The following is an 8,633-nucleotide window of genomic DNA, read 5'->3' as shown; positions in this document are numbered from 1 at the left end:
CCAAGGAAACATGCCCAATGTGTGTGTGTGTGTTTGGTGTGTGTGTGTTTGGTGTGTGTGTGTTTGGTGTGTGTGTGTGTGTTTGGTGTGTGTGTGTGTGTTTGGTGTGTGTGTTTGGTGTGTGTGTGTGTGTGTGTGTGTGTGTGTGTTTGGTGTGTGTGTGTGTGTGTGTGTGTGTGTTTGGTGTGTTTGTGTGTGTGTGTGTTTGGTGTGTGTGTGTGTGTGTGTCATGGCATATTGTAAATATCTTACATTAAGAAAAGAATTATTACCATATTCGACATAATAAGCGCCCCGCTCTATCACCCACGGCGATATTTGCTAATATATTGGCTAGTGAACAATCCCAATTAGCACCCCTTCCGATTGATCAATATACACAAGACTTATTTATTCGTGTAAAATATGCACTTTTGTGTTATATGCACTTAATTATGGGCAATTAAATTCTGGAAAAATATATCTGTTCTATATAAACATTTCAGGCTGTCAGCATTAACCATGAAATTTTCGATTTTTCAACTCTGTTTTTTTCACCAAAATAATATTCTAATAAGAGCCCCCTGTTTCTAATTTTGAGAGTGCCCTGGGCGCTTATTACGTAGAATATGGTATATATAAGGAAAAACAATACTGTTTTATGTATGCCTAAGGTGAGCATGAATAATATTTGGTATAAGTATTATTTGATTATTTTTTTATCACATGATTTCATTGTTACTTTAATCAAAATTTCATCCTACTATTCTTCTGTCTGTCAGTTCAGTCAATCTTCTTGTCCATGTTCATTTCACTCTGCTCTCCTTCTGTCTCCGAGTTTACCATCTTCATTCCTACCTACCGATACCCTAGTCATCTACCTGAACATGTGCATCAGTCCCCATATATACATGTCTAGTTTTCTCCCTAATAACTTGCTGTTTATTTGTCCAGTACTTGTTATGGCTTACTTTGTTCAAAGTAATGTTCTTTTGGTCTGTCTAGTTTATTACCCAATCTGATCAAAATCGGATGGTTACTCTATATGACACCTCTGCATGAAGCCCTGACAAAACCTTCATAGGGCAAAGTAGCATTACTGATTTCTGTCTCTTGAAAACAAAACTGAACAGGCAGTTCCAAATGGAAAACAAAAATGACCATTCTACTCAACCAGTGAAGTTACCTCCAGTCTGTCACTCTCTTGTCTCTTTGTTTCTCTGTTACTCTTTCATTTCATCTAATTTATTACCAAGTGAGGGATACAATCTTGTTTCTGTCACAATAATTTCCAGTAGGAAAGCGAATTTGGCTGCTGTCATGTTTCTATAATTTATTGTAAAGTTGCTGCTTTTTCACAGTTGATTGTTAAGCTGCAATATGGTCGTATTTAGAATAGTTTGTGCCATAATGTTAGCATTATATATTGATGGAATAATAAACTGCCAGAACATCTGGTTCAGTTGTGCTTGTTCTGAATAATTCATACTCATAACAAGTCCATTTTTTTTATGTTACATGACAGTGATTGACTGATCAGTGTATTTATCTTCCCAAGGCTAGGGAGTTAAATGACAATATAAGTCTAGTTTCCACCCTTGCCAAACTAGGCTGGAATTCTGGAGTTATATTTTGGCTGGACTAACAAGTCTAAGCATAGTCCAATCCAAATTGTGCAATAACTAAACATATAGTTCATAAACAACATGGATTTCAACATGCAGATTTTGATTTTGCAAAGCATGTGTACTGTCAACTGGGCAGCAACAAATATTTTTCCAAATCTTTTCAAACTTTTAATCAAGGTGCTCAAATGATTTGTTGGACTTTTCAAGGTAAGGCCCCTTTTATTACAATATTAGATCTTGATTATCAAAAGCAGATTGTCTTGTTTGGGTGCCGCCATTTTGTTTGAAGGAAATGCAAGTGACGTGAGAGTGGAATCTGATGGTTAATAGGAGGGAGATAGAAGTGACATAGCTCATAATAGCCTTTGGTGGTGTTACAATCAGGCCATGAAATTCCAGTGTAGTTCGGCAAGGGTGGAAACTGGACTTTTAAAGCCAGTTAACTCCCTTGCCCTGGGAGGATGCTGTGTATTGCTTGCATGCTACATAGTGTCATTGTGCTACTTGTTAGTCCTAAAATGTGATTAACCGAAGACTGAGAAGCACTTCTCTTGTAACATGTTTAAGTGATGATGTCCATGAGTACGGGAACCTCTCCTGCATCATGTATGCTCATGTACTTGTTCCAGACTCAACTATGCTTACCGTATTCAACGTAATAGGCGCCCAGAGCACTCTCAAAATAGGAAATAGGGGTCTCTTATTAGAATATGATTGTGGTGGGAAAAAAACAGTGTTGAAAGATAAATTTCATATTTAATGCTGACAGCCTGAAATGTTTATATACGACAGATATATTTTTCCAGAATTTAATTGCCCATTATAAAGGATGCATATAACACACGAAAGCATATTATACGCAAATAAATAAGACTTGTGTACATTGATCAATCGGAAGGGGTGCAAATTGGGATTGTTCCCTAGCCAGTATATTAGCAAATATCGCAGTGGGCGCTTATTAGAGCGGGGCGCTTATTACGTCGAATACGGTAGGTTATGCATTATGAATATCATGGTCTGGTGGTAGAGCAGGAGGTCTGGTGTTTGATGCCCGGCCACATCATACCAAAGGACGTTAAAAATTGGTACTTGTTGCTCTGCCTGTCTCTCAGCAATAATCTTGGACGAGACATTATTAAAACCCCATTTCACCTCACCTATTAACACCAGGAGCGTATAGGGACATCCTAATTACTTCACAGAACCCTGGCATGAAGCATGATAGTTGATGGCTGTGACATCTGTATGGTGTACATAATACTAATTTGGCGTGATATATTAAATCACTCCTGTACTAGAAAACAACCTCACATTCTCGCAGAATGTTTATGAAACTGGCTGCCTGTTCCAAGTTACTTACTTGCATATTACCTGCTATATTTCTGCAGCCAATTATATATCATTGTATATGTATGATGTCGTAGAAATATTTTGTTAGTAGATTCTTGTATATCTACATTTTATACAGCTACTGTTTCGCCAGCTCCGGTGCTGTAAACATTTAGCCATTCCAAAAGTGATAATATAATATATGTGTTCTTCTGTTTGTCTGTTGAAAAGATGAAGAATGATTGTGTTTATTTTAGTTTTTGAATCAAATTAGTATTTATATACCCGTACTCTAGTTTCTGGAAAACCTTTTCATTTCTATGATCCAATCATTTAGAAAATGTCCTGAAAGAATTCATTGGATATTCAATATCCAGAATGAAAGGTTATAATCCTTGATAAATGCCAACTTGTTTGTTCTAAGATGATGTACACCACGTTTCAGTTGGGTGTTGAATCAAGGCAGGTACTTATGTCTGTGGGAATCTGTGATGAAATACCGTAAATCGTTAAATTAATGCGAGCATGAAATTGATGCAAAAAATGCCAGTGTTCCATGCATGCGTTAATAAAGTGACGAATTAATTTCATGATTTACAGTAAACAATAATATTGTCCATGACAATGTAGAGGGCATTGAACCTGGAAGCAAGCTCATCGCTACAGGTGTGGTATATTAGCTGTCCTGGGATTCTAGACTGACATGGCCCTTTTGTTCCACAGCCATAGCATCTCTTGTGGGGCCTCAGTACATGTAGTCTTCTTAGCACTAAGATGGGGCATTTCCTTGTTATGTCTCCATATATATATTTGTTTTATCCCTAGGAAAGCTACATGGCTCAATAACTACAGTAATCTTTGCTAAGATGGGCATTTCCTTGTTATGTCTCCATATATATATATTTGTTTTATCCCTTGGATAGCTACAAGGCTCAATAACTACAGTAATCTTAGCACTAAGATGGGCATTTCCTTGTTATGTCTCCATATATATATTTGTTTTATCCCTAGGATAGCTAAAAGGCTCAATAACTACAGTAATCTTAGCACTAAGATGGGCATTTCCTTGTTATGTCTCCATATATATATTTGTTTTATCCCTAGGATAGCTACAAGGCTCAATAACTACAGTAATCTTAGCACTAAGATGGGCATTTCCTTGTTATGTCTCCATATATATATTTGTTTTATTCCTAGGAAAGCTACATGGCTCAATAATTCAGTAATCTTAGTGCTAAGATGGGGCATTTAGGAGATAAACCTGTGTTTTGAAATTTGATGTAGTCCCACTGTAAAGAAGATACCTCTTATTTTAATTTGAAAAATTGGCCAAAAGGAAACGTCTTTTTAACAAATCAGAATCAAGCATTTATCAATGTCATGGTGAATAACTAAATAACAAAAATCACTATTAAAACTTATTTCATCTTCCTTTTTTAATTCTGACGTTAAAACACATTCTGTCGATATTACAGAAAGGATGACAAATATTTCAGCAAAGGAAAAGATTGACGATGTTTTGATGATCCAAACGTATCCAAGCGTATCCAAGGGATGTTGTCCAGGTTGAAAATGTTGATGAACAATACATGCTGTAGAATTAGTTGTAGGAAGACTTGCACAGCCTTCACAGACAACAATGGCCTGTAGGGAAGAAACCTGATTGTCCTTGTTGAATTATTGACCTAATCAATGTGAGTAGGACATGGATCAAACTTCACCCTGCTTTGACAGGATCGATCTGCTTGTATTGTTATCATTGTTATCCACCCAACCACCGTGTACAATACCGTATACGACTGTAGACAGGCCCAGGTATCTTTTGCAAGAGGGAATGAAATCATTAGATTGTTAAATTTGTGTGTAATATAATTAGACTTTTCTTTTGTATCATTTCAGGCTGTCAGCATAAACCATGAAATTCACGATCTTTCAACTTTGTTTTTTTTTTCATCAAAATTTTATTCTAATAAGGGCCCCTATTTCTAATTTGGAGAGCGCCCTGGGCACTTATTACGTCGGATACGGTATATTTCAGTATTGTAACAATACCATGGTGAGGGACACAAGAATAGCTATCCCACAATGTGTCCATGTTGAGATGGAACCTGGGTCACATGCCAAGCTATCACGATTACCACTGTTTTCAAGTCTTGTATTGATTCACAACCTTATTTTTTTATATACACCGGGGGGAAAGTTAAGCACCAGTCCTTTTATCTGCATATATTTTGAACCTCCATGGTTTTTAAAAAAAATATTGATGATGCTGACGTTGAACCACTGATATCTGATGCAACCTATCAAACAAGTTATCACATCTATTCATCTCTACAAATTAGATAAGGTATTTTTCACCCTATTTTATTTGTATCTGCTTTGTCTTAGGTTCAACCATTTAATGTTCTTGGGGCAGGTGCTGTGATTTTTGTTTGATAGAATGCAATATATTTTGTATAATAGTGTAGAGCAACACATTTTACAACATCCAGCTAGTCCAGTTAACTAGTTCCTTTCTTTGTAAAACCAGATATGCCTTGGGACAAATTATATTTTTCAGGGATTTTGGGGAATATCAAAAGGAATATGACATGGTTGGCCACTTATAAATCAAAACACAGGCAATACCACTGTTTGCCGACTGGGATAGAATTCCTACCGCAAACAAGGATATCTACCGATGAAGTGAAGGCACTGGAAGTGTTCTAATAGGCAGTTGTCCCAAGCTGGGAGTGTGGCAGGGCCTACATTCACTATTTGGTCTTTGGTGTTGAGATCTAACAATGAAATGTGATTTCGTAGAACAAATTATTTTGTAAACAAGAGTTCTATTTTAATACAGGTATGTAACCTGACACATGTATTTTATCATTCCTATAAAGTGTCTTCACTGCTGGTGTAAATAGAAGCCTCAATACAATAATAACATGGCAACTGCATTGTTTGTAGTTTCTTAAAATTTTAAAATTCACTTTTATTATTAAATTTGATGTTTCCTGTCTTAATTTTGTTAAGATTGTTTTTTCTAGCACATCTATAGTTGTTCCAGAGAACTGTTGTTCGAGCATACAGTGGTTGTTTGTTGTTTAGTATCGCACTCAGCAATATTCAAGCTATGGCGGCTGGTAAACATCAAGTCTGGACCAGACAATCCAGAGATTGATATTATAATGGTGTGTCACAATGACACACAATCAATCGAGATTCCAAGACCTGATCCATTAAGTCACCTACAACTGGGATGGCCTCTGTTGTCTATTGGTCAGGTGTCTGCAGGCCTCATCATACAATAAGACGTTAAAAGATGGTACTTCTTGTTACCCTGTCTGGCGCTCAGCATTAAGGGGATGAAACCTGGACTGGTCAGCTCGAAGTCAGTATCCTGTGTCTGAGTGGGGTATTCATGTATTCACGGTATCTCACAGGGCTAGCACTATAAAAATTGGCATTAGTCCGGACTAGTACAAGCAGCCTCGCACACACACACACACACAACACACACACACAACACACACACACACACTGCAACAATCTTGAATGTGATGTCATCATTTCTGGTGTGAGTGACCCTAACTCTGTGTGGGATTGTCTTTTAACACCGCACTCAGCAATTTTACATGACCCTGGTCTGTAAATAATGCTTGGGTCAGACAATCCAGTGATCGATATTGAGAGCAAGGATCCATGTTGTTGAGTTGTCAAAAATAGTCAACCAAGTCACAGAGTGACCACCTGATCCATTTGGTGGCCATAATACAACCAGCACAAATTACTGGGGACCTACCGGTATTCTAACCAGAATCCCCACAAGGAGACCAGCAAAGGTTGTTGGCAACCTATTCTACCCAAACTCCCCACAAGGAGACCAGTACAGGTTGGTGGGGACCTATTCTATCCAGAATCCTCACAAGGAGACAAGCATTGGTTGCTGCTGACCTATTTTAACCAAGAATGAAACTAAAGAGACCAGCAAAGGTTGCTGGGAACCTATTCTACCCAGAATCCCCACAAGGAGACCAGCACAGGTTGCTGGCAACCTATTCTACCCAGAATCCCCACAAGGAGACCAGCACAGGTTGCTGGGGATAAAGATCTGCAAGGCAACATAAGCAGAAAAAGCTACTTTGGGTGATTACACAGACTGTTGTTATACTATTGTGTTGTATTATAAATTCATGCATAATTGTACATTTTGTATGCAAGCAACTCAAAATTATATGGCTAATGCTGATTTATCATCGTTATCTTAATAGTATAGTCATCAATTCTTACAAGATACTTGACGAGTTGAAAGTTACATGTTCTCACATACACCCAAGAAGACAATAACACAAAAAATGTTTAATCATTTTATTTACAAAGAATACTTTTATCAGTTTCAGTGCATTCATAAGCTTATTTTTACAATTAACATTTTCAGAGGGATAAAATCGGCACTGTTATTTTGGAATTTCTTACAAAGGATTACAGGAATGGTTGTACAGCACTGAAAGTGTTAAAAGAAGATGTTATGATACAGTAAGACTGGACATGGTGAAATGGTATATTTACATACACACTGGTCACAAAATGAATTCAACAGCTAGTCCATATTAGGGGCTACACTTAACAACATATCTGTCCTGAGCATGGATGAGGAAATTCAAAGTGAAGTTTCCTTATTTTCAAGAGAATGGAGGTAAGCAATCTTTCATGGCCCAAGAGACAGAGTTCTATTGGTGAACTTCCTTTTATGTTAACTTATAAGGAGCTTAGCCTTTGAATACAATTGATCGAATAAAAGCAGAATTTCTATGAATGAACATACAAAGTACATATGGCACATGTTCTGTCTGCAGCAAGAAGTGAAAGTTGGGTTTAGCACTGTTCTTAACTCTATTTAAGTCATATCACAGCATATCTCAAAATGGAAGAAAAGCCTATAGTGATGCAAGTCGTAGACATTCACCACTTTCTTGAAACCAATGACTAGGGGTATGATTCTGACAAACCCAAAAACATAATAATAATTGGGGATTCAAACCCGACAACCAGCGGATCCTGGCTCAGGCAAGGAATGCTACTCTGCATCAGAGAGTACAGTACTTTTGGCCACTGGGCGCCATCTAATACAGAAATCGATGTAACAATTGACAGATACAGAATTAATGGGTTACACTTTGTGAATTATCAGTTACCATGGTTACAGGTCTCTGTCACAATAACTGAAATGTGAGTCACTGCGTTACTCCTAACATCACAATGTTACAGCTAACAGTTACAGAGACAGGCATCTGTTACAGATGGATGACTGGCGTAACCAACACACAATCAACAAATGCAGAGACAAAGTGACAGTAGAACTGCATCCACAGTGTTAGAAATTGGCACTAGTCCTGTAGTCCTTGCCAATCTGCCCAATAGCAAAGGCATCATAAGGACAAGTAGAAATTTGCCAATTTGTAAGTGTTTTGCTGTATGTTATCATTATAAGGAAAGTGTTAGTTTCTACTGCTGATCCAACTATGATGCTTAGATAGCTGGGTCTCTGATGAACTCAATTTGTCACTTTTAACTCATCCTGATGTGTAGTGACCTACCGTATTCGACATAATGAGCGCCCAGGACGCTCTCAAAATTAGAAATAGGGGGCTATTATTAGAATATTATTTTGGTGAAAAAAAAAGAGTTGAAAGATTGTAAATTTCGTGGTTTATG

The sequence above is a fragment of the Haliotis rufescens genome, unplaced genomic scaffold (genome assembly GCF_023055435.1).
Source record: "Haliotis rufescens isolate VD_foot unplaced genomic scaffold, xgHalRufe1.0.p SCAF_25, whole genome shotgun sequence".
Taxonomy (NCBI): Eukaryota; Metazoa; Mollusca; class Gastropoda; order Lepetellida; family Haliotidae; genus Haliotis; species Haliotis rufescens.
Note: the sequence above shows the minus strand (reverse complement) of the source record.